The sequence below is a fragment of the Panthera pardus genome, unplaced genomic scaffold, assembly GCF_024362965.1.
Source record: "Panthera pardus isolate Hobbes unplaced genomic scaffold, ASM2436296v1 HiC_scaffold_10, whole genome shotgun sequence".
Taxonomy (NCBI): domain Eukaryota; kingdom Metazoa; phylum Chordata; class Mammalia; order Carnivora; family Felidae; genus Panthera; species Panthera pardus.
In genome coordinates this window covers 89,399,011-89,423,761 of record NW_026526655.1, presented here as the reverse complement: position 1 = coordinate 89,423,761, position 24,751 = coordinate 89,399,011, and the positions used below count along the sequence as shown (strand labels likewise).

General features: G+C 34.8%; 1 protein-coding gene and 1 pseudogene across 4 annotated transcripts in view; one reads left to right on the top strand and one right to left on the bottom strand.

Annotated features, from left to right (window-relative positions):
- The window catches only part of LRP1B (LDL receptor related protein 1B), a 1,871,086-nt gene that overhangs the window by 382,643 nt on the left and 1,463,692 nt on the right, over positions 1–24,751 (bottom strand). The window lies entirely within an intron of this gene.
- Positions 11,279–11,774, top strand: LOC109270476 (peptidyl-prolyl cis-trans isomerase A-like; annotated as a pseudogene).

Sequence of the window (24,751 nt, the reverse complement as noted above, 5' to 3'; positions counted from 1 at the left end):
TCTACAATCTCTTCCAGAAAATAGAAGCAGAGGGAATACTATTCATAATTTATTCTATGAAGCCAGTGTTACCTTAACACCAAAACTGGATAAGGTATTACAAGCTAAAACAATACTACAGATATATATTTCTCATGAACATACATGTAATAAAAATCCTCAACAAAATATTACCAAATCAAACATAACAATGTATAAAAAGAATTACACACTACAACCAAGTGGGATTTATTCCTGCCATTCAATCCTGGTTCAACATTTTTAAATCAATTAATGTAATCCACCACATCAGCTGACTTTTATAGTCTGCATCCATTGATGCAGAAAAAGCATTTGGCAAAATCCAACACCCATTCATGATAAAACGCCTCAGCAAACTAAAAATAGAAAGAAAAGCCCTCAATTAGATAAAATACATCCTCACTAAATCTACAGCCAACATAAATATTCTCCCATGTGGAAGTATTCCTACTAGTTTATATAAATACCCCCTCAAGAAAAGGGAACAAACTCCTCATTTCTTAGATTAGACTGTGCATAGTGACTTCTGTCCAAAGTGTAGATAAAGAGAAGGAGTAAAAAGAGTGATTTTCCAGTGGGGAAACTTGACAAACATTATTCAAGCCAAGTAATCAAGGATAATATTAACAGTTAAAACACATATTGATAGTATATATGCCTGATAGGATGTGACTAAACTGACACTCTACATCTGTGGTCTGTGGTCTTCTGAATTACCAGTAGCTCCAGAGGGGAAAAAAACCAGTCAGACAAATCCCACTTGAGGGACATTCTACAAAATACCTGGCCAGTACCCCTCAAAACCATCTAGGTCATCAAAAACAAGATATATCTGAGAAACTGCCACAGACAAGAAAAGTCCAAAGAACAACAGACAACTAAATGTAAAATGATATCCCAAATGAGATCCAGCAACAAAAATAATTAAAATGTACATTAAGTAAAAACTATAGAAATCTAAGCAAACTGTGGACTTTGGTTAATAATGATGTATCAATATGGTTTATTAAGTATAACAAATATTTTATATATTAGTAACAAAGAAAACTAGGTGTGGGATATATGAGAAATCCCTTATCGTCTCAATGTTTCAGTAAATCTAAAAGTGTTATAAAAAAATAAGTTCTTAGGGGCAACTGGATGGCTCAGTTGGTTGAGCCTCCGATTCTGGATTTTGGCTCAGGTCATGATCTATTGTTCATCAGGTCAAGCCCATCATGGGGCTCTGTGTTGACAGTATGGAACCTGCTTGTAATTCTCTCCCCCTCTCTCTCCCTGCCCCTCCCCCTCCTCAAAATAAATAAATATTAAAGAAGATATGTTCTATTAAAAAAAGGGTGAAAATCAATTTTGAGTTCTGGTTTACAAATTCCTATTTGAGACCATAAGCTGTTTCATCTCTTGGAACCTCAGTTGTCTTCAGAAGATATATTTTATAGTTACTGTGCAGATTAAATGCTACGTGGAGCTTTTAGGAAAATGTCTGGCACATGTTAAAAACACAAAAGGAAGATAATTATTATTATACCCAAAAAGAAGAATATGTGAATTGTCTAGGGTTTCCTATAAATAAAGAGAAATTAGTGAAGAGCTTGGTATCAGAACAATTCCACTTCATTAGGAATCCAATTTTAAAACATCCTTTATTACATTATTGTTATTATTATTACTACTCATTGATTACCCACTTTTATTTTGATGTAACATAGACACTAATTACAATTCTGTTTTTTGGATATGGCTTATAATAACTTTAGAGATGAGGTAATTGAATTTCATTATAAAGACACTAGAAGAAGTAAATTTTTCCATTGGCCAGAATGGCACACTTTGCCATCTATAGTCTAAGTTTTATATTCTATATTAGATACATTCTAAACCTTTCTTACAACAGATGGAAACTCTATTGGGCAAGTTACTAGTCATGATGAAGAATATGGTACATATTCTTAATATAATTAAGGAATAATTAAGGAATGACGAGTTGCATATTTTTGTTGTCTGGAATTATATAAATATAATTTATTTTATATTTTAATTAATAATTATGTATATATAAAGACAGTTAAGACACTTGATTAGTAATTTAGCAGGATCCACTCCTGTATTTGATCATGAAATGACATGTTGAGCGCCATATATCTGGCAAATCATGGTCAATCCTCTTCTCCCTGAATCTATTTTAGGTAATTCTTAGTAATCTACACTATCTTTCCAACCTGGCCATTTATCTGAGGGTATTGAAAGTATAAATAAATTTCCAGTTCACAAGTATTTTAAACAGAACTGAGATCAATGGAGACCCACTGTTAGAGGCAACAACCTCTGGCAGCCAATATTCTGCAAATAACTGGTTCTGAGCTGAGATTATTGCAGCCAATATATTAGATGAAACTAGGAGCTTTGTGAGCCACTTTGAAAAATAGTCTTTCACAATCAAGAAATTTGCTCTAGATTGCACCTGCAAAAATCAATATTGATTCTTGTATAAAGCTTCTTGAACCCTTAGCATGGAAGAATCAATATCTTTGGCCGATTATGTATAGTAGCATGGCACACAATATACAGTTAATTCAATAATAAGCATTAATTCCAGGTCAGCGGACATTCATCAGTTAATGCTTTCATGAAAGCAATTCTCAAATGTGCTGCATAAAGCATGGCTAAATAATTTGAGGTCACTGTTGGAAAGAAAAAACACAATTTCCATTATACTGTTCCTTTATAGATAGAAAATATATTCATGCATTTAACTACTCATTATAGATGTGTTAGTATTTTCTATATTCAAGTCGTGTTGCAAGGAAATAAAGTCACAGTATAAATCCCAATGCCTATTCTTTAGGAGCCATGATGTATATCATGTTATATATGTAGTGATATATATCTATTATATATGTATACCAATCATATATAGTATACGTATACCAATCACTATATTGTGCCTACTTATTTTCATTCTCCTCCATCATTTATAATAATGCTCTTTTTAATTTTTTACATTTATTTATTTTTGAGAGAGAGAGGCAGAGAGAGAGAGGGGGGTTTGAGAGAGAGAGGCAGAGAGAAAGGGAGACACAGAGTTGGAAGCAGGTTCCAGGCTCTGAGCTATTAGCATAGACCCCAACGTGGGACTCAAACTTACAAACCATGAGATCATGACCTGAGCCAAAGTCAGACGCTTAACCAAATGAGCCACCCAGATGCCCCTGTAATAATGCTCTTATACATAAAATTCTCTAAAGAAAGCTAAGGTAACTGGAAATATCATTAATTATGTGTTCGATTAGAAATAATTACTGTAAAACAAACAACATTGTACATTATTTTTCTAATGAGTTCAGCTTAAGAAGCTAAAGTTCCTTGAAGTCTGGGAATTAATATATTAGCTATAAACACAGCCTACTTCTCTTCAGCATTCTAGACAAAAGCATTTTATTAATTTGGTGGAAAAGACTCAACATGACTCTGATATTGCTTGCTGAAATCTAAAGCCACTTGGTTGAGAAAATAATCCAGGGAATGAACAGAACCAAAAGTCTTGTGGAAAAATAAGAACTCAACTTTGGATCTGGCTTACAAACAGCTTCTTTTATTTAATAATGGCTTTGGATTAAAAAGTGGAATTTTCCTCAGAAACAACTGTAAAGTTACAGAATTCCTATTAGAGAGGTAAAGTAGATATGAGAGTGACCAGAGATCATCTTAGGGACAGAATTGAAGCTAATTTGGTAGCCAGTGGCACCGAGGCTCTAAGAACAGATACAAAGAAATGATGTTCTGGAAAGAAAGTAGTGAGGGACAAATTGCTGTTAAAGAGACGATGGATGAGTGTTCCAGCCTGAAATGAGTTCTTTAACTTTGTGGTTTATCTCCCACTGTTCTGTCAACATAAATGGTAATTTCAATAACTCTAAATCTCCTTCCAATGGCCCACATCAAGAGGAGGTCTTGGGAGTATGTAACTTCTGATTCTGGACTTGAATGTGTTTAGAGATTTTTCTTCAGAACTAATACAATTTTTCTTCAGAACTTTCCATACATAAAAAGATGATGTAAGCTGTTAAACATGCCAAGTTGCTTTCAAGCTATATCTTTAGTTCAAAAGCACTTCTGCTTCTGCATGAGGTTATTTTGGAATCCAAATCTTTTCCTCAATTTGTTTTCTATCATTTCAGTTCTCCTTCTCACTGGCAATTGAGTGCAGATCCAACAACAGGTGCCACTGCTGTAGACCTTCCTAGACACCAGCACCTGCTGCAGCCTCACAGAGAAGACAGACCTGGTTTTGCTTCCTCTTCTTCACCCTTTAGCTGCTGTTGGATGACCCGGTAGGGGTTTTATTAAAAGTGTAAATCCCAGCAACCCTTTGACACTGGGACCTTCTAAAAATCCAATTAAATATATCAATCTAAGATCCAGTAAAATTTGACCATACTGAAAGAGTGCTTACAAAAATCATCTAACACAAAACTTCTAATGTTAATCCTCAATTACTTATGATCAAAACATTAGCATGTGGGGGCACATAGGTGGCTTAGTTGGTTAAGTGTCCAACTTCAGCTCAGGTCATGATCTTGTGCTTGTGGGTTTGAGCCCCACATTAGGCTCTGTGTTAGTGGTACAGAGCCTGCTTGGGATTCATTCTCTCTCTCTCTTTTTTTCTCTCTCTCCCCCCTCCACTCTCTCTCTCTCTCTCTCTCCTTGCCCCCCACTTGTGCTCTTTTTCTCTCTCTCAAAATGAATAAACTTAAAAAAATTAAAAATTAAACATTAGCATTTGGCTTACTCTTCTGGACAAGAAGTCTTAAATGCAGCCACAGATACCTGCCTCATATGTGGAGTGATGTATTCAAACATGAGTTTATAATTTTAAAAGACTTCAAAAGAAGTTTGCTATACATTACAGTTACAATATCTCAGAGCTGATAGTGAATCTTCCTGAATGTCTCAAAGACAGTTTTATTTTCCTTTCACTTTGTTTGTAATTATATTGTGTGTCATGCTCTAATGTAAATACAACAGAATTCAGACTACAAAGTGAATCATATTAATTCTCTATAAAGCACTGTGATGTGCCTAGTGGTTATAAGCATGGGCTAGCATTTCTGGAGGGACATGCTCTAACTTACTTTACTGTCATGACCACTATGTAAGTAGGTGGAATTGTTATCTCCAATTTAAGGATGAGGAGCCATACACAGGTCAGGTAATTGAAGGGTAAGGCTGGGATTTAAACCCCATGAATGATGATTTAATGTGTGGTTATCTTCAATGGAGAGTGGCACCTGGTGAAGTATGAAAAGATGAAATTCTCTGATAAAATAATCATATATTAAAAAAATAATGTTTTTATTTTATTTTTGAGAGAGACAGAGACAGAATGCGAGTAGGTTGGGGCAGAGAGAGAGGGAGACACAGAATCTGAAACAGGCTCCAGGCTCCGAGCTGTCAGTACAGAGCCTGACGCGGGGCTCGAACTCACGAGCTGTGAGATCATGACCTGAGCCAAAGCCGGATGCTCAACCATCTGAGCCACCCAGGCGCCCCTATATATGTCAAAGTATACTATATCCTTTGATTAGGTGTTTTGAATCTAAATATCTTCTCCAATAAGGAAAAATAAACTCTTAAGTTTTCTCCTGATCATTCCTTATTATTGTCCGAAACATCTTAGAGGAAAATATTATGAATTGCAACTTTAATAATTATTTACTAAAATAATCATTTTTGATCTTGTATTTTTTGGCCACGGTGGAACATTTTTGAGACACCGCAGGATCCTAAGGAATCTTTCTCTAGAACTTCTGCTATAATACAAATACTAGGCTCACTGTTCATAAATAATTATGCTGGTTTAGTTAAATGGCACTAATAGCTCATGAGCCTCATTTTGATAAACAAATTTGAAATAAAATGCTTTCTTATTTCAGTATTTGCACAGTGCTTACTGCATTCTTAAATTTATGCAGGGTGATACCCTGAGCTACAGTAATTCTAAAAAGTAGTATAGCAATTCTACTTTCCTTTTCTTTAGTCTAGAAAGCAGAATAATCTAAAACAAAGTCAAATGATTTCATACTTCCCCAAACCCTACAGAAGCTTCTAATTTTATTTAGAATAAACATAAAGCCCTTCCTATGATGGCAAGATCCAGGATGGTATGGCCTCCAGTAATCATTCTGACCTAATCAACTCTTACTTCCCCCTTGCTCTTTCCAGCTCTGTTGGTTTTCTTGCTTTATTTTGGTTTCTCAAGCATTCTTCGATCTCAGGGCCTTTGCACTTAAGGCCATCCCTCTTTCTTGAACACTCATTCCTCAGCTCTCCTCATACCCTGCAGACTTCTGCTCAGATGTTACATCCTTCAAGAATACTTCACTGACCACTATGTTTAAAATATTACCATTTACTCTGTATAGATCGTTCCTTTGTCCTGTGTCTTTTGCTTCAAAAAATTTGTAACAATTTGATGAACGTATTTAATTCAGTTTATTATCTGTCTCCTGCACTATAATGTGAGCTTCAATACAGCAGGAAGTTATACATTGCTTTACCGCCAGGTCCCATAAGAGAGAGACTGACACAATATAGAAATTTACTAAGTATCTGTTGTATGAATAAAATAATTAATGAAAAAAAAATGTTCCACACATTTTCTAAACACTATCTTTTATTTTTGCTGACCAAGAATTATTAGCCACATGTTATGGATGGAACTTGTATTTGATGCTACTCTTTTTGTTAATGCAGTATATAAATATATAGTTATGCATTCACACTTGCCAAGACTGTTTTAATGTGACTCTTTAAACCATTCAAGAGTCTTCAGTGTAAAACTTCACAGAAAAGACAAAATTACAATTTGTCATCTATGCTATCCACAAATTGCAGTGCTCAAGTGGATACTAAAACTCTGTAATCTTAGTAGCAAAGAGTTTTGCAGACGGCTGTTCTTTTTATGAAATTTAAATCTTGGAACAATGACTGATAGTAGAGAGGCAAATTAGCCTTCCCAAGATTTCATAAGTTCATCAAGGCTTTATTCTTAATAACCAATGGCAATTAAAAAAAAAGTTCTTAATGTGGCAGAAATCTAAAGACAGATTTTTTTTGAAGAAAAAATGTTTTCCTTTTAGGTGTCTTTATGATTCCCTTTAAAAGAGAATAAAACTCTTTTAACATCTGGATGTCAAAGGATGAGCTAATCAGAATAAAACTTTCTAGTTTTCTAAGTAGCCATTAAACTCTATTAACTTCTATGGTAAATATCACAGCTGGACCTAGTGACATTATGGTGATTTTATTCTCTCTCTCAAAATATTTTAGGGATCACAAAAAATTATTTTTTTAATGTTTATTTTTATTTTTGAGAGAGACAGAGAATGAGCAGGTAGGGGCAGAGAGACAGGGAGACAGAGAGTCAGAAACAGGCTCCAGGCTGAGTTGTCAGCACAGAGCCCTGCTTGGGGCTTGAATTCACAAACCACGAGATGATGATCTGGACAGAAGTCAGATGCTTAATTGACTGAGCCACCCTGGCGCCCCCCACCCAATAAATAATACTCTTAAAGTCTTAGCCCATGTCCTCTGTTTTACTAGACTAGAAGCTCTTGAGGGCGGGGAACTTCAGTGTCCTATTCTGCATTGAATTTCCAGCACAAGCATGGTGCCTATGTGAGGTTACACATAAAATATTATTATGTCTTTACTTCCTTGTAACTGACTTTCTCTCTGTCAAAGGCATACATATGGCAACATGGATGGAGCCAAAGAGTATTACGCTAAGCGAAATAACTCAGAAAAGATAAATACCATATGATTTCACTCATGTGGAATTTAAGAAACAAAACAGATGAACATATGGGCAAAAAAAGAAAGAAAGAGAGGCAAACCAGGAGACCGACTTTTAACTACAGAGAACAAACAGGGTTACTAGAGGGGAGGTAGGCAAGGATGGGTTAAATAAGTGATGAGTTAATGAGGTCACTTGTTTTGATGAGCATTGTATGTAAGTGATAAGTCACTAAATTCTACACCTGAAACTGATACTGAACTGGATGTTAACTAGAATTTAAACAAAGGGGCGCCCGGGTGGCTCAGTCCATTAGGCATCTGACTTTGGCTCAGGTCATGATCTCAAGGTCCGTGACTTCGAGCCCCGAGTTGGGCTCTGTGCTGACCGATCGGATCCTCAAGCCTGCTTCGGATTCTGTGTCTCCCTCTCTCTGCCCCTCCCTTGTGCATGCTCTCTCTCTGTCTCAAAAATAAATAAACATTAAAAAGATTCAAGAAAAGAATTTAAATAAAAACTTGAAAAAATTCATGAGTAAATACTATTTTAATGCTTAGTTTTTACTTTTAAAAATAAACTTTGAAGTTTACATTTGAAACATTTCTAAAAGCCAAAACTAAGAAATTGGATAAACTACATTTTCTTGAAAAAAAAATCAAGAATCAAGAACAATGTAGCAAATTAACTTGATGTCAGAACATGAGATTTGAAAGATGACTGAAAATAAATAAATTAGCTAAACTCCCTAGATGATCTAATAAGTGTTATTGATTCTTGCAAAGGAGGTGAGTGACCTACACCTTCACAGAGGTTTCTGGAGCTGGAGATAAGGTCTGTCTATCTAGATGGACCAGAGAGTCCACATTGAGAATACCCTCCACCCACTTCCTTTGCCATTTCTTCTCGGTATCAAAAAGCCTTTTGAAAGCAGGGCTAACACCTATAGACCTTCCCTTGCCATCCGATGTTGCCTGTACTGAATCACTACTTCATCTGTTCAGCTGATCCTACTGACTGGCAACCATGCATCATCCAGAGAAGTGGAATGTGTGCTCTGAGATTTTGGTGAATCTTATCTGAACTGCCCACATGGGCATCTAACTTCAATGTCCCATGATACTTCCAGGCCCTAAAGTAAAGAAAGACAGGGTCCTGGATGATCCTGTGGATTGTGGTAATGTGGAAGAGAAACCTGAATCTTCAGTACCTGGTAATATCAGAGAGCAAGAAAATCCACCACCAGTATATCTCACATGGAAAAGGAATTAAAAGTATTTCCTGAATATTTAGGGTATATCCTCTTTATGTGTCATATAGATATGTGTGTGTGTATGTATATATATATATTTGTGTGTGTATATGTATGTATACATATGTATGAAGTAAGTTTTTTATTTTATATTCCATCTTATAAAAATGTGGCTATGAGTGCTTGTGTTTTATGTTGACTAAATATGTACATACATAGTGTTATCTATCTTAATTTAGCAGAAAGGAAAAATATATACATTCGGGATGTCCTACCTTTTCTCCATGCTGGCATTATATTAGATAATATTACAAACCTTTTCCTCTCTGAACATTTTTTCTTAAAATCTTGTGCCATTAAGGTGGCCAGATCACAAAAGTTGCTCTCTGGCTTTACTTCATTGTTCATATTCTCCCATCGATTAAAAAAAGATATACTGACCACCTCTTCTTCATAAGGCACTAAGAAAGATGTGGAAGAAATCCTGCTTTGAAGAACAGAATAAACATGTTGTACAAAAGTCATTTTATTATTATAATGCATGTTGCTTAAATGACAGAATAAGAATGTAATCTGATTGCCGGCAGTTACTGCATTATTTATATGACTGCTATTAAAATGTGAATTTAAAAAACACAATGGCAAGCTAATGTGAACAAAGGTAACCTAGTGAGGCCTTAGAAACCCTCCTGCTTGGTTAAAGTGAAAAAGAAAACAATGTGCTTCTCTTTTGCAAAAAATACAGTAATCCCGGTGTCTCATCTTCTCACAGAGAAATTTATCAAAATCACACAATTTTGCTACCTACTTATTAATGAATACACATGATCATAGTTTCAATGTACAATGTTCACAGATACTGTGCACATTAGGACATAATACGTTGTGTGTTCCATTTTGTGTTCTGAGGTTCCATGACCTCAGAGAGATTGTGAATCATATTAGTCAACAGTTTTATCTAGTATGTCAAGAGAAAGGGAGAAAGGTTAAGAGGTGGGAGGTGGTAGATGTAAGTCCAAAATAATGTTGTGTACTTTGTAGACATTTTTCATATAGCTGGTATTTACTAAAGTACATTGGATCTCGGACTTCTCAGAATTTTCAGTTCCTCCGGTAACATTTGTAAATTCATTTTGCAGCTTTGCTCCTTTTCTCTCTGCATGCTGATACCCCAGCTGTTTGCTCTTCTGCTATTACTTATTTCAAAAGCATCTGAGCTTAAAATGATATAAGTGGTCACAAAACTGAGTGCCAGGGCACTAATGTACACCCTCAGTTACATAAGCGGCCAATAACCCACATTCCCATGAGAGGATATTGATCGTATATGAAGGTGTAAGAGTCCTGTCATTTTTACTCATATCTTCCCATATTAGGCAGATTAAATCATTACTATAAAATTATTAAAATAAAAGCCATTATTATGGCTTTGTGCTAACTTTTTATTTTCAAAAGGCCACATAAGAGCATTAGTCATTTCATTTTGATCAAACACAGGGCTGCACTGTACAAACTGCTCTGATCTAGTATATGACCCCATGTCCTTTGCCACAATGAATTAGGTGTTTGAATGTTTATAGAGATTCTAAAGCAGCCACTCAAGATAAGTATTCATTGTTTGTCCTTTGTTTTCTAATCTAATTATAAACTTCGTTGGTTTTAAAAAACCACTGAAATATTTAAGAACTGCTTCCTATCTAAGGTGTTAAACATAAAATCTTCCTCATAATTACCTCCTGGATTTCCACTTTTGCTGCACATTTATTTCTAACAAAAACGTTATTTGGTATCATTGTGACCTCTCTTTTGATCTGCTTACTATTTTCTCTTTAAGTCAATTCAATTCTGATTTCATTTCTAACCAAATAGAAACCAAAGCAAATTATTTCCAGAATGCTTTTGTTAGCAACCTAGAAATCTTTCTCTCTACTTTCTATTTCATTTGCCTATGTCTAATCATAGGACCAGATTATTGGATTCAGCAGGACTGAATATTACTTCTGGAGAAAAGCATACACTCACATACACTGGCTCCCTATAAATCCATACTTGGATTTAATAATTGTGCATAAGCTTAGAGACATGGAAACAATTTGCTTTCAAGTTCTAGTTGTAATCTTGAGATATATGACTTGATACAGAACTTAGTATAGGCCTTGCAGACACTGCCGCTTGGGTGCTACACCCACCACCCCACCATAGTCACCTCCACCATGTTTTTCAGTATCTCTGTGGACAGCGAGCCCTTGGGCCGTGTCTCTTTCCAGCTGTTTGCTGACAAAGTTCCAAAGATAGCAAGAACTTTTGTGCTCTGAGCAGTAGGGAGAAAGGATTTGGTTATAAAGATCCCTGCTTTTACAGGATTATTCTGCAATTATGTGCCAGAGTGACTTCACATGCCATAATGGCACTGGTGGCAAGTCCATCTATGAGGAGAAATTTGGTAAGAATTTCATCTTGAAACAGATGGATCCTGGCATCTTGTCCATAGCAAATTTTGGACCCAAAACAAATGGTTCCCAGTTTTTCATCTGCACTGCCAAGATTAAGTGATTGGATGAAAAACATGTGGTCTTTGGTAAGGTGAAAGAGGCATGAATATTGTGGAAGCCATGGAATGCTTTGGGTCCAGGAATGTCAAGACCACGAAGAAGATCACCATTGCTGACTGTGGACAAATCTAATAAATTTGACTTGTGTTTTATCTTACCTACCAGACCTTTCCTTCTGTAGCTCAGGAGAGCACCTCTTCACCCCCATCTACTTGAAATATCCTATAATCTTTGTGTTCTTGATGCAGTTCTATGGGTTCCATATTTTCCTTACTCCTCTCCAAGTCCAGCTGGATTGCAGATTTAAATTTATGAAATAAACTTATGAAAATGAAAACAAAATAACAACGAAAGAACTTAGTTACTAACCTGCAAAATTGGAAATTATATCTGTCTCTTGGAGATGCAAAAATAAATAATTGAAAAATCTGTGATGGAGGCATAAATTCATTCTTCTCATATCAGATTCAATCCAGGAAATGCATTTTTGGTGAATGTTTAAAAACTGTTTAACATTAATTCATGACCCCGCTCCCAGCACAAAAATTCACTCCAAATCCAGAAGTCATAGTTGTTTGTTCCAAAAATTCCCACAGAACTGAACTTGATCTTTCCTTCAAGCCCATAGCTATCAAGAATCCCCTAACAGAAATCTCCAGGAAGGAATGGAAGCATGGTCACATCTCTTCTCTACCTGGGTGATACTTGCAATATAATCATACCTACTTACTTTATATGGTGTTCAAGATTCATAATTCCACCTACCAAACAGACTAACAGAGAAAATGTCAGCTCTTTATATTTAAAGCTAGCTTTCATGTGTTATTTTTTTTCTCTCTCTCTCTCTTTTTAATAGCATTCCTCAGTTTATTGCAGCATTATTTACAATAGTCAAGATTTGGAAACAGACCAAGTGTCCATCAACAGATGAATGGATAAAGAAGATGTGAAGGGCACCTGGGTGGCTCAGTCAGCTAAACATTAAACTCTTGATTTCAGCTCAGGTCATGATCTCACGGTTGTAAAATGGAGTTATGCATTGTTTCATTTCCCAGGATAAATCTTGAGAGTTCCCACAGGACAAGATTTTGAGACCATGCCAATAATCATTCCTACTCTGAAAGCACTTGGGTCTGTGAACATCCTTTAAGAACATGATGGATGAATCTGACACCCACATGCTTAAAAGCTGAGTATGGAAATCACATTTTTCATTGTTTAACAATGTGTTTCTGTTGGTACATCACGTAAATACATAATTTTAGTTTAGCAGATGGAGAAACTGAGGGCAGAGAGGCAAATAACTTTTTTGAGAGTACACAAGTGGCAAAACCTAGATTCAGAGTCAGATCTGTTGTTGCCAAAGCCCATGTACTTTTTTATACCCATCTATCTCCTCTCTTCCAGGCCCTATTCATCAATAAATACTATTCACATACAGAGATAGTATTTTTTAATATTAACAAAACATAAACTTCATTATTTTTAATGTGAAACACAAAGTAACTATTTGTATTTTATAATTTACTTTGCTTAATTTTCTATGTTGTTTTTGTTTGAAATAAAATTAAAATTTTCAACACTATTCCTGGATATATATACACACATATATGTAAATGTGCATGAGCAAACACACACATGCACACACACACACACAATATGTGTATGTATAAATGTGTGCGAAAGACATGTGCATGATGCATGGATGGATGTGAAAGATGTATGCATATGTGTATGTGTGTGTGTGTGTGTGTTTGAGGTATACAGACATACCTACACATACATATGTATCTGTCAATATACAAATATACACAAATACATACACATTGAATCACTACTTTCTTGGTATTTCTTGATATCTTCTAGATAAATAGAGGTATTCAGTCAGTTTTCTGCTCTGGATAAATGAAAACTGATACTTTGAATACTAATGGAAAAATGTGTTATAATTAACTGAAATAATTTTCTAATTTTTCTTTGCATTTAAAAGAAGTGAAAATTCTGAGATTATAAATCAAAACATGTTACATTCATTAACAGCCTGCAAAGTTATTTTTAAAATTCTGCCTGTAAGTGCTTTCTTTAAAAAGGTTCTAAAATCTAAATGTCTAAATATGCTAAATATTTTAGAGAAATATATTTTTCAAAACTATATTCATATAAGTTTATATGACCAATGGACACAATATCTTTCTGAGTGAATAACTGAATAATTTCAAAATAATATAAAGTAATAGCAGTTCTCAATGTCAAAATATAGCAAAAGATATATATTTAAAAGAAAAATATTTAAAATAAATTCCAGATGTTATCTCTTATATATTAAATACCTAAATATTCTGACTGAAGTTTTAGATCCTTAAAAATCAGTATTTAAAGAAATAATTATGAAGAAAAAGCTTAAATGACATTTATTAAATTTCAGTTATTATTTTTCTATTAATTTTCTAATGATTTAAAAATGAAAAGAATGGGCCCATTAATTAAGATAAATACTATTTTGATTACAGATTTCAGTAAAATAGAAGATTATAGGGATATGGTTCCTTTCCATTTCCAACTACTATCTACCAACTATCAGAACAGCAGTAATAGACCTTAGTTTCAAGAGAAGAAAAGTTAGACACAAAGAAATCTTTATACCAGTAAAAAAAAAAAAAATAAGATATAATGTTTAGTTGCCAATGGTAAACTAAACAAATTTTAAAAAACATTTTGAGAGACTGTAATTTTAGGTATCTCTATGGACGATTCCATCTACAGGTTTCATGAATTCATAAAGAGCTAATACACACACTACACGCACGCAAAAACACTCACATATACACACAAACATTCAGTTTCCACTAGAACTTTTCATACTCTTTATATCTTATACTGTCAGTGAGCCATAGGGCTGCACTTCAAATTCTCCTCTTTTTTCCATACATTTTTTAACATATATATTAGAGCCTCCCATTTGTTCATTTATGCAGCAAATATTTATTGTCTAGTATACCTGATGAGCTGGCACGTAATTTATCATCCAAACTAAGACACTTATGAGAGTGTCAGAAGGTGTTGTTAACAATCATGTCAGGTCAGCAGGCACAAAACAGAACAGACTTGGGCAACAGGGGAGTATGGGAATTCAGTCTATATGTCTGCTGGGCACAAATCAGCTGTGGTCCCTGCTCTCATCAACCACATAGTCTAGTGGACAAGTTATATCCAAATCAGAAAATAAATTTTAAAAAAATTACACATTGTGCCAAGTGTCAAGAAAACAGTTATGGTGCTGAGTTATGGCATATTGGTGAAGAATGTGAGGAACTGGGTTGTTCAGACCATTCTCTAGAAGTAATGTTTAAACAGAGAAATGAAGGATAAGAAAAATATTGACAAGGGAAAACAGGGTGGGGTAGGAAAAGATCCTCCCAGGCAGAGGAAATCGTACATGACAAATCTAAGGTAGAAAACTTGAAGAACTAAAAGACCAGTTAGACTTAAGTCTCAAGAATCACACAGGAACGATCTTAAATCCCATGGAACAGATTTTGCAAGGTCTTTAAAGATATAGCAAAAAGTGTGAATTTTGATTTAATGCAATCTAGTGCTTTTAAGCAGAGAAGTGAAACAATCCTATTCTTAAAGCATATTACTCTGGAGGTTCTATGGAACACAATTTACAGAGTTATGGACAGAAGTTGGAGACTGTCTACAGTTGTAACCAGAATGGCAATTGCGATGGTGAGCAAGACAAGGACACTGGCAATGGGGATGGGGAAAAATGGACTGACCCAAGATATATTTTAGAGGTAGAACTGATCAGAAAATATCTCTAGAACTGTGACCTTCAACACACTTTCTAAATGCTGGCCAAACTTTGAACTGTCACTTAAATATTTTCAGCATAGATAATTCTAGGCCCATTAAATTGAACAAATCCAACACTGAAGTCAAGATAATGTTCTCAAAGCTTGTTCTTCATCTGGTATTCCCTATATCAATTGTGACTTCCCCACTAATTCAAGGTGGAAACCAGAGTTACATACAAACATCTCCTCCCTCTCTTCACTTGCCACATTCAAATGATTATCAACTCCTGTCAATTTTATTCTCCAAATCTCTGATAGTATCAGAATCATATTGGATCCTCTTCTCCAGATCCTCTGGGTCTACTAAACCATAAGATTTAGGGCTCATCAAGAAAGAAAGTTACAAAAGCTATATGTGCTTAGGTGACATTCAGCATTACATTTCTTTTATTCCTTTAAGCCAATGGACTATCATCTGGATGGGTAAGACCTTGGCAGCAAAAGTAGAAGTATATTTGTGTTAACGTGTTTATACAATATTTTGGTAGAAAAATAAACAAACATCAGGACAGATCATTCAACATATTCCATAGATTTTCATGAAGTTTTTGTAAGTGAAGCCCATTTTTGTTTTGCATTTGTAAATAAACTACTCCTTTAATGTTACTCTCTTTTGAGAAACATGTACTTTTAGATTCTTGTTCTGTTCTCATAAAGAGAGATATATTATATTAAAAAAAATAACTTTATAGGAGAAGCCATTTTCCTTGGGGCAGATATTAATTCTCAACATGCTATTCTATTGGCAAATGAAATCCTTTTTTTTTTTTAATTTCTGGATACTATGCATTTTCTATGTTTTCTAATATAAAAGGCAGAGATTTATCAGAAACTTCAGAAGAAGAGGTAAAGGCAATTCATCTGACACTAAGAGAGAAAGAGTTTAGGTAAATAATTTTAAAGACCAGCCTCATAGCATTAAAATTTAGAGGCAATAAAACTAGAGCATTTCATTAAAAGAATATATTCCATAGGTCTAACCAGGACTACGGATATCATGGAAAGGGACTGTACCATTTGACTGAAGGTACATAGAAGATTGGGGAACTTGATTTAAATGGTACCTGAGGTAAATCTCTGATTCAGCATCTCCCACTGAAATGGCTTGGAAAAAACTCGGAAGAAATACAAGTTAAAAATTTGCACCACCACTAAATTCTAGTAATGTTGGAAACCTTGCTCCCAACATTAAGGAGAGAAATCCTGTAATTACAAGGCCAACGGGTTCGAACTAAGAAACATATGTAGCAACAGGAATGTTTAGGCAGGGAAAATAAATATATCAAAGTAGAAGTTAATGTGTATTGTTTTTACAACCTCATTATCTATTCCATAGTTCAGAAACAGTAGGTCCATAGGAAAGCAAACCAAGTGATCATATATTACTGTATAAATGTTACTTCTTTAAGAGTATCTTAATTCGCTTTCCCTAACTATGGTCTTTAATATTTATTTTTCTTCAACTATTCCAGGAAGCAACTGAACAATATGGCAGTACAGCTAGGAAATGAAAGCTGGCAGAAGTCATTTTACCTGTGGCGATGCAGTTCCCCAAATGGCAAATGTGGTGGAGGGAAGGATGAAAGAAGAGGACTGTAGTATTTGATATATCCCACAAAGCTAAGATGTCATAGATGCAGGTATTTTGATCAGAAGAAAATACCACATTATCTAGAACATGTAGATGGAACACTGGTAGACAATGAAAATCAGGTTAGGAGACATGTATCATTCTGCCTTTGAGTTGAAGGTTTAAGAAGGTCATCTGAGTAGAATCAAAGGTAAAACACACAAGCTGATTATTATCTAACAGTAAGTTTGCCTTCTAAAGGAGAAAAACAATTGAAAGGGATTCCTGGCTGGCTCAGTCAGTAGAGCTCAAGTAGAGTCAGTCAAGTAGACTCTTGATTTCAGGGTCAAGCCCCACATTTGGTGTAGAAAAAAAAAACCAACAACAAAAAACTACATACACACACACACACACACACACACACACACACACACACACAGAAAAACAATTGAAAATAGAAATAGAAAACATTATATTAATTATAATACCTTCAGAAAAAGGGAAAATGAATTTCATCTGAAGGCTTAGGAAATAATATGCTTCTGAGTATAGGTACTAACAGAAGAACATATTAGAAAATTACCTGATATCTAAAGTTTATAGAAGGTACAAATGAATTAAATTTAAAAGGCATTATGAAGGAGGAGCAGAAAGGCAAGAAGAAGAAGAAGAAGAAGAAGAAGAAGAAGAAGAAGAAGAAGAAGAAGGAGGAGGAGGAAGCTAATAAAAATCAAGGGACTGAGATATAAAGGAAAATATTTGGGAAAAGGAGAGATTATAGGAAATCCAATAAGGCAAAATAAAATTGAAATTACAATTGACATAAAGAACATAAATACCACTTTCAACACTGAACTACTGATGAGTAAATTTATGTATGTGAAGATGTGTAAGTGCCATTTAAAATAATTGATTCTAGGGGTGTCTAGCTGGTTCAGTCAGTTGAGTGACCGACTTTGGCTCAGGTCATGATCTCATAGTCTGTAGGTTCCAGGCCCATAGTGGGCTCTGTGCTGACAGCACAGAGCCTGGAGCCTGCTTCAAATTCTGTCTCCCTTTCCCTTTGTCTCTCTCTCTCTCTCTCTCTCTCTCTCTCTCTCTCTCTTTCTCTCTCTTTCTTTCAAAAATAAACATTAAGATAATTGATTCTAAAATTTTACTTATAGAGAAATGCGTTGTGTGGCATTAACTTCCATTATAAATCATGGATACACTACTATTTTTATTAATGGAACCCTCTGCTATAGTTTTGAATTTTAATGATTTGCTATTATAGTTACATATAATCGATAATAAATGACAATTCTGCCATTACACTACTAAAATTAAGCACTGTATTAATATCTGGAAATTTGTTCTGCAATGTCAGCATTCAATATTTGGTTAATTCTGAAGTAACTGTAAATAGAAGCATGAACTAGTTAGCAATTTTCACAATAAATATGAAAGTCAATGTTTAACAAAATAAAAATGAGTTTTTATATAGAATTGATACTTTATGCATAAGCATAAATGGCTAAATATGTGCATGTATCATGTTAGTATAAACTTGGAAATATAGAGCTAGTAGTATGTTAGTTGTAAATGAATAAGCAGAAACAAAAATCTGAAAAGTTTTCCAGTTAAATATGACTACAATATTTATCATCACACCCTTCCAAAACTCTACATTAATGAAAGTCAAGATGTAAAAACACACACATTTTAAAAATGGAATTATAGCAGAGATGTCAACAACATTTGAAGTTGGAATTCTGACATTCTAGTAATAAATAACTCTTCAGACTTGAGAAGATGAATGCTAAGTATCTATAATTTTTTGCCACTGCATAATTCTGGAAGAGCCCAGGAATTAGAGGTGGCAGGTATGACTGATGACAGGGTTGGATGGGTCTGAAAAACAGAAGGTTGGCTGAAAGTCTGATTTTTTAAAAAATGTTTATTTAATTATTTTGAGAGAGAGTGCAAACGTGCTCAAGCTGGGGAGGAGCCAAGAAAAAAGGAAAGAGAGAATCCCAAGCAGGTCTCAAGCTCAGTGTGGAGCCTGATGCGGGCTTGATCTCAAGACCATGAGATCATGACCTGAGCTGAAATCAGGAGTCGGACACTTAACCAACTGAACCACCCAGGTGCATCAGTTGAAAGTCTGAGATAAAATAAGGCAGTCAGAGAAAGACACATATCAGATGTTTTCACTCATATGTGGAACTTGAGAAACAGAAGACCATGGGGAATGAGAAGGGGAAAAAATAGTTACAGAGATGGAGGGAGGCAAACCATAAGAGACTCTTAAACACAGAGAACAAACTGAGGGTTGATGGGGGTAGGGGATGGGTAATGGGCATTGAGTAGTGCACTTATTGGGATGAGCACTGGGTGTTGTATGTAAACAATGAATCACAGGAATCTACCCCTAAAACCAAGATCACACTGTATACACTGTATGTTAGCCAATTTGACAATAAATTATATGGAAAAAAAGAAAAAAATACCTGAGGATGAGAGGAGGAAGGACTTGTTTGAGAACTGGCAAATGTCACCATCAAATTGTGCCTCACTTGGAAGCCTTTGTTATGCAGCCAACCTATGGGGCTTGTCCTTCTCTAAACTTCTGAACATATACTTCACGCTGCCAATCATCTTTTCATGGTAGGAGAGGGAACTTTTCAGCCTGCTCTGCAGATAAAGATATATCCCAACAGGATCTGAGCACAAGAGCCAAACATTTGATCCAAGGAGCAGATGGTGGAACCCCAGATTACGGCACAAAGAAAAGATGCTCAAGAATAGGTCTACTGACCAGGAAGCGAGCCAGAAGAAGGAGCATGTCCAGAGTAGGTAGGGGTGGTCCTAGACGTGGGTAGCTGGAGTGCATGTACATGGGTCTCCTTTCGTATTCACTGTCTAGGGCACATAGACAGTGGGGTCCCAACAAATGAGTGAATGAACAAATAAATGAACATATGGCACAAAATAGGCTTTCATGTATGTTATAGTATATTTTTATATGTAATGTGGAGCAATATGACATGCAGCCATTTGAGCAACCTGTACTTCTCACTTGCTGCTTTCTGGTGAAGTTCTCAGCAATCCACACACATTGTTGAATGTCTAAGAAAACAATTTGTTTGCATTCTGATGCTGTAAAATATTGCTTGGATTTAAATGGCAGGGACAAAAACAAGAAGAAGAAGCCTTTACATATGGTGACAGAAAATGAGGGGTATACTGTGGAGAAGCTGACCCACAGAAAACCCGAATTTTTAAACACCAAAGTTAAGGGTGAATACCCCAAAAGAATAGGGGAATTAAGGAAAAGCCAGCATCCAGAGCAGAGCTATCCCACTATGACCATCAATGGACAGGTAAGTAACACCATGTATTTGAAGAAGAGTTCCAACATAAAAGGCCCAGACAAAAAGAATAATACATTAAAAAGGAAGATGGAGAAAACAGAGCATACAAGAAAAGAATATATAATTATAAAACAAAATACTAAGGAATATCCCATAATAGCTTAGAAAATTTTTAATATGGTAACAAAAAACTTACAAATCAATAAAAAAGTTGGAAGATAAATTTGAGGATATCTCCTAGACTATAACATAATAAAGCAAAGATAGAAAGTAGGCAGTATGCAGAAATGTGAAGTTGCAAAAGTTTACTTCCTTGAATATTTTGGGGGAAGCTAGAGAGAGGACATAAACATATCTGTTAAGAGAATAATATAGTGCAATAATGATGGATACCATAAGCAAAGGAGAGAAAAAAGTGAAAATTACTAAATCCATGGAGACTAGGAAGTTCTATAAGAAAAGATAACCATAATATATTACTGGGTTTAACCATCATTAAATTTATATGGTAATAATTATAATATAAAGAGTAATGATGAAATTAAATACAATTGTAATATATCCATAATGGAAGGGTGGGATAGGAAATATGTATTAGGCTGGGAAGTCTACAGACTATGTATGAAATCCTTGTTCTTTTTGTTCATGTATGGAAGTGAGAAATAATATATGAAATTGAATTATAAGAGAAGTATTACATGTTTTTTATATACACACATATATACATACATATGCATGTACATATATGAATATAGTGTGTATATATGTATACATATGGGGAGGACCAAGAAAAGTAACAAGAAATAGCTAAAGGAGTTTCAATTAACTGTGTTTGGGAAATGGTAATGAGACTGTGAAACAATGAACAGTTGATTGCTATTTTATAGAATTTATAAAAATATTTGATTTTAAAACTATTAACACAAAAAACATTGATAAAAATAAAAGTGAAATTTCAAAATAATGCTTAAAAGAAATAAACCAAAATGTTACAGGTAGGTATATCTACGTGATTAGATTATGAGTGGTTTTAATTTTCTTCACTATACTTATTTGCATTATGAAACTTTTCTTCAATGAACCTATATTACCATTATAAGCAGATTAAAAAGATTGAGGAAAAAAAACAAGCAAAAGCAACAACTGTGATTAAAAATATATTATTTTAAACAAATTATAACATTAAAGAAGATAAATAATTTTTGAAAATAAATATCTTGATATTTAATATATTTTATGATAATTAATATGTATGTAAAGGAATGTAGGCCTTGCTCTTTATCAGATATTTAAAGACTGCTAACACTTAAACCTTGAAGATTAGACAATTTTAATAAATGAATTCGACATCTTGTTAAAAAAGAAACTGTTCCATTATATTTTTCTGTATACTTCTTTAAAATGCTGAATATTAGTCTCACTTCATCAGTGTGAAGAATTTTCCTCTAAGTGAGAACAGATGGTTTTTATTACTAATTCAGAAGATTTTTCCCCCCAATAACATAGACTGACGTTATAAATGGGATTTCCCAGACTTGCTTCATTTTGGGCCATATGTTTAAGAGAAATTATGCTTACTCATAAGAGACAAGAAGGAACGCTAAGCAAAAATGGTTTTGACATCTGAAACGTATTGCAAAGGGTCTTTTACTATCATAAAGAAACATCTGCTCTGTGTTGTTCACACAACTTGTACTAGATTGTCATGTGAAATACTACTGCCAGGGCATTGTTTTTTTCCCCACACATCAATAAGTAGAATCGTTACTGTTAAATGATATCATTAAAGAAATTCTACCCAGTGCTTCCTAAATGGGCAGAGTTGTCCCCTGATGACACAAAAGAAATTTTTATGGGTGCTTAAATACAATTAGATTACATACATAAGGTATCTCATATCTCTGTATATTTTCAGCCTGTCTTGAATTATGCTCAAAATGTAGATGCTCAATAAATGATTGATCTTATATTTAAGGAAACAATTAAGAACTTTTTTTTAGGTTTATTTATTTATTTTGAGAGACACAGAGACAACATGAGTGGGGGAGGCGCAGAGAGAGAGAAGAAACAGTATCCCAAGCAGACTTCACACTGTGAGCCTGATGCAGGGCTCGAACCCATGAAACCATGATATCATGACCTGAGCAGAAACCAAAAGTCAGACGCTTAAACGACTGTGCCACCCAGGCACCCCAAGAATTTCTTAATTCATCAATGAAATAAGGTTAGGTTATTTTTTAAATGGTTTAAAAATATAGTGGTTTGAAAATTCTATATTTATTAAGCTTGGTGATAATCATCTGTTGTATCTTCTATATTTCTGGTAAATGAATTACCTTTTAAAAAAATTTTTTTAACGTTTATTTATTTTTGAGACAGAGAGAGACAGAGCATGAACAGGGGAGGGTCAGAGAGAGGGAGACACAGAATCTGAAACAGGCTCCGGGCTCTGAGCTGTCAGCACAGAGCCCGACGCGGGGCTCGAACTCACAGACCTAGAGATCATGACCTGAGCCGAAGTCGACCGCTTAACCGACTGAGCCACCCAGGCACCCCTAGTAAATGAATTACCTTAATTGAATAATTTTCTAGGTTCTTATAATTGTCAGGGATACAACATCTCAAAACACCTCAAGCCAGATTTTTTAAATGTCCATAGTAAATCTGTGTCTTTTGTACAATGAAACTACTTCACTAATGTTGCCAGCAATCATCTTATCTTCATATAACTACTGGATCTTTTGATGGGATCTTCCTATTTCGGGCATTATATTTACTTTCTATAAACTGTGTATAAAATAAATCACTTTCCTAACATTGGAGGAGGATGGTTTCTATCATTTAGTCTTTGACATAGTTGTAATGGACCTCTTACAACCCTAAATTTATCTAAGTAGGGAAAACACAAAAGGCTTGTTATCCTTAGTAATTTATCTATTCAAATACTTCATCTAATCACTTTCATTCAATTTTGTATTTATGAAGGTTTTTGTTTTTCTTCTGAAGTTCATTATAATGAATGCTAAAAGATAAAGCTCTCACACTTAGGGAATTCAGACTCAGAGCTGGAAAGAACAATATCAAAAAATAGTAAAGACTGTACATTCTTCAAATACATATTATCATATGAATATGTCACATTTTTAATTGTTCCTATGGAAATTTTCAAGTAAGCACAAAAGTAAAGAGAGTTGTCTGGTGAACCCACAAAGACCATCTATTAATTTGAACTAGTATCCACATATGGCCAATTTTGTTTCATCTATAAAACTTCCCATTTTCCCAAGCTCAACATACCACTAGATTATCCCGAAGCAAATCCAAGAGCAAATCCATAATCATATCATCAGTAAATATTTCAATTTGTACCTCTAAAATGTACATACTCTTCTGCTTTTGATAAATATATTAACACTAAAATATCATGACTAAAAGAAGAAAGCTTTAAAGCTTTATGATGCAAGTAGCTTCATCAGTTTACAAAGACAGGGAGAAACCTCCATATCTGACTCCTGCTTTTATATCTGTTCTTACCTTGATGGGGAAGAAAGGTCTTCCAAGCCTTCATGACTTCTTAGTTTTATTTTTTTTTCCACTCTATATTTTTTAGTCTTGTAAGTGGTAATTCCTGATCATGTTTCTACTCCAATCCCACCAAGTCGATCCTTCTTTCCTTATGGAACAATTCTTGTTTCATTTTTCTTGAATTTGTTTAAAATTGTGATTCCTTTCTAGATCAGTCATTCCTAAATAAGGGGAAAGAAGCTCCTAGGGGGCAGAGATGGGATATTATCTACCTCTTTTCCTTCAGTATTTGACTTACAAAAAAACATGTGATTGGGGTGCCTGGATGGTTCAGTCGATTAAGTGTCCAACTTTGGCTCAGGTCATGATCTCACGGTTCGCGGGTTAGAGCCCTGCATTGGGTTCAATGCTAACAGCTCAGAGCCTGGAGCCTGTTTCGGATTCTGTGTCTGTCTGTCTGTCTGTCTCTCTCTCTCTCTGTCCCTCCCCCGTTCACGGTCTGTCTCTCTCTCTCAAAATTAAGTAAACATTTAAAGAACATTTTTAAATAAAAAAGAATTTGATATATCTTAACTAAGAGAATAGGCAAGATATAAATTTCCTTTTTCACTAGTTTAATTCCCAAAAGGACAGGTTTAACTTGTTTTTTATTTCATTTGGCATGTGGGGGGGGGTCAATAAATGTCATATTGTAATAATTCTAGGAAGGTGAGTCATCTATGTCAGACCACAAATAGAGAATTACGCATGCTTTTTGTTTCTCCTACTCCTTAGTGATTTTAGAATTGCTCTTGTCACTGTCACAAAAAAGCCCAGACCTACTGTT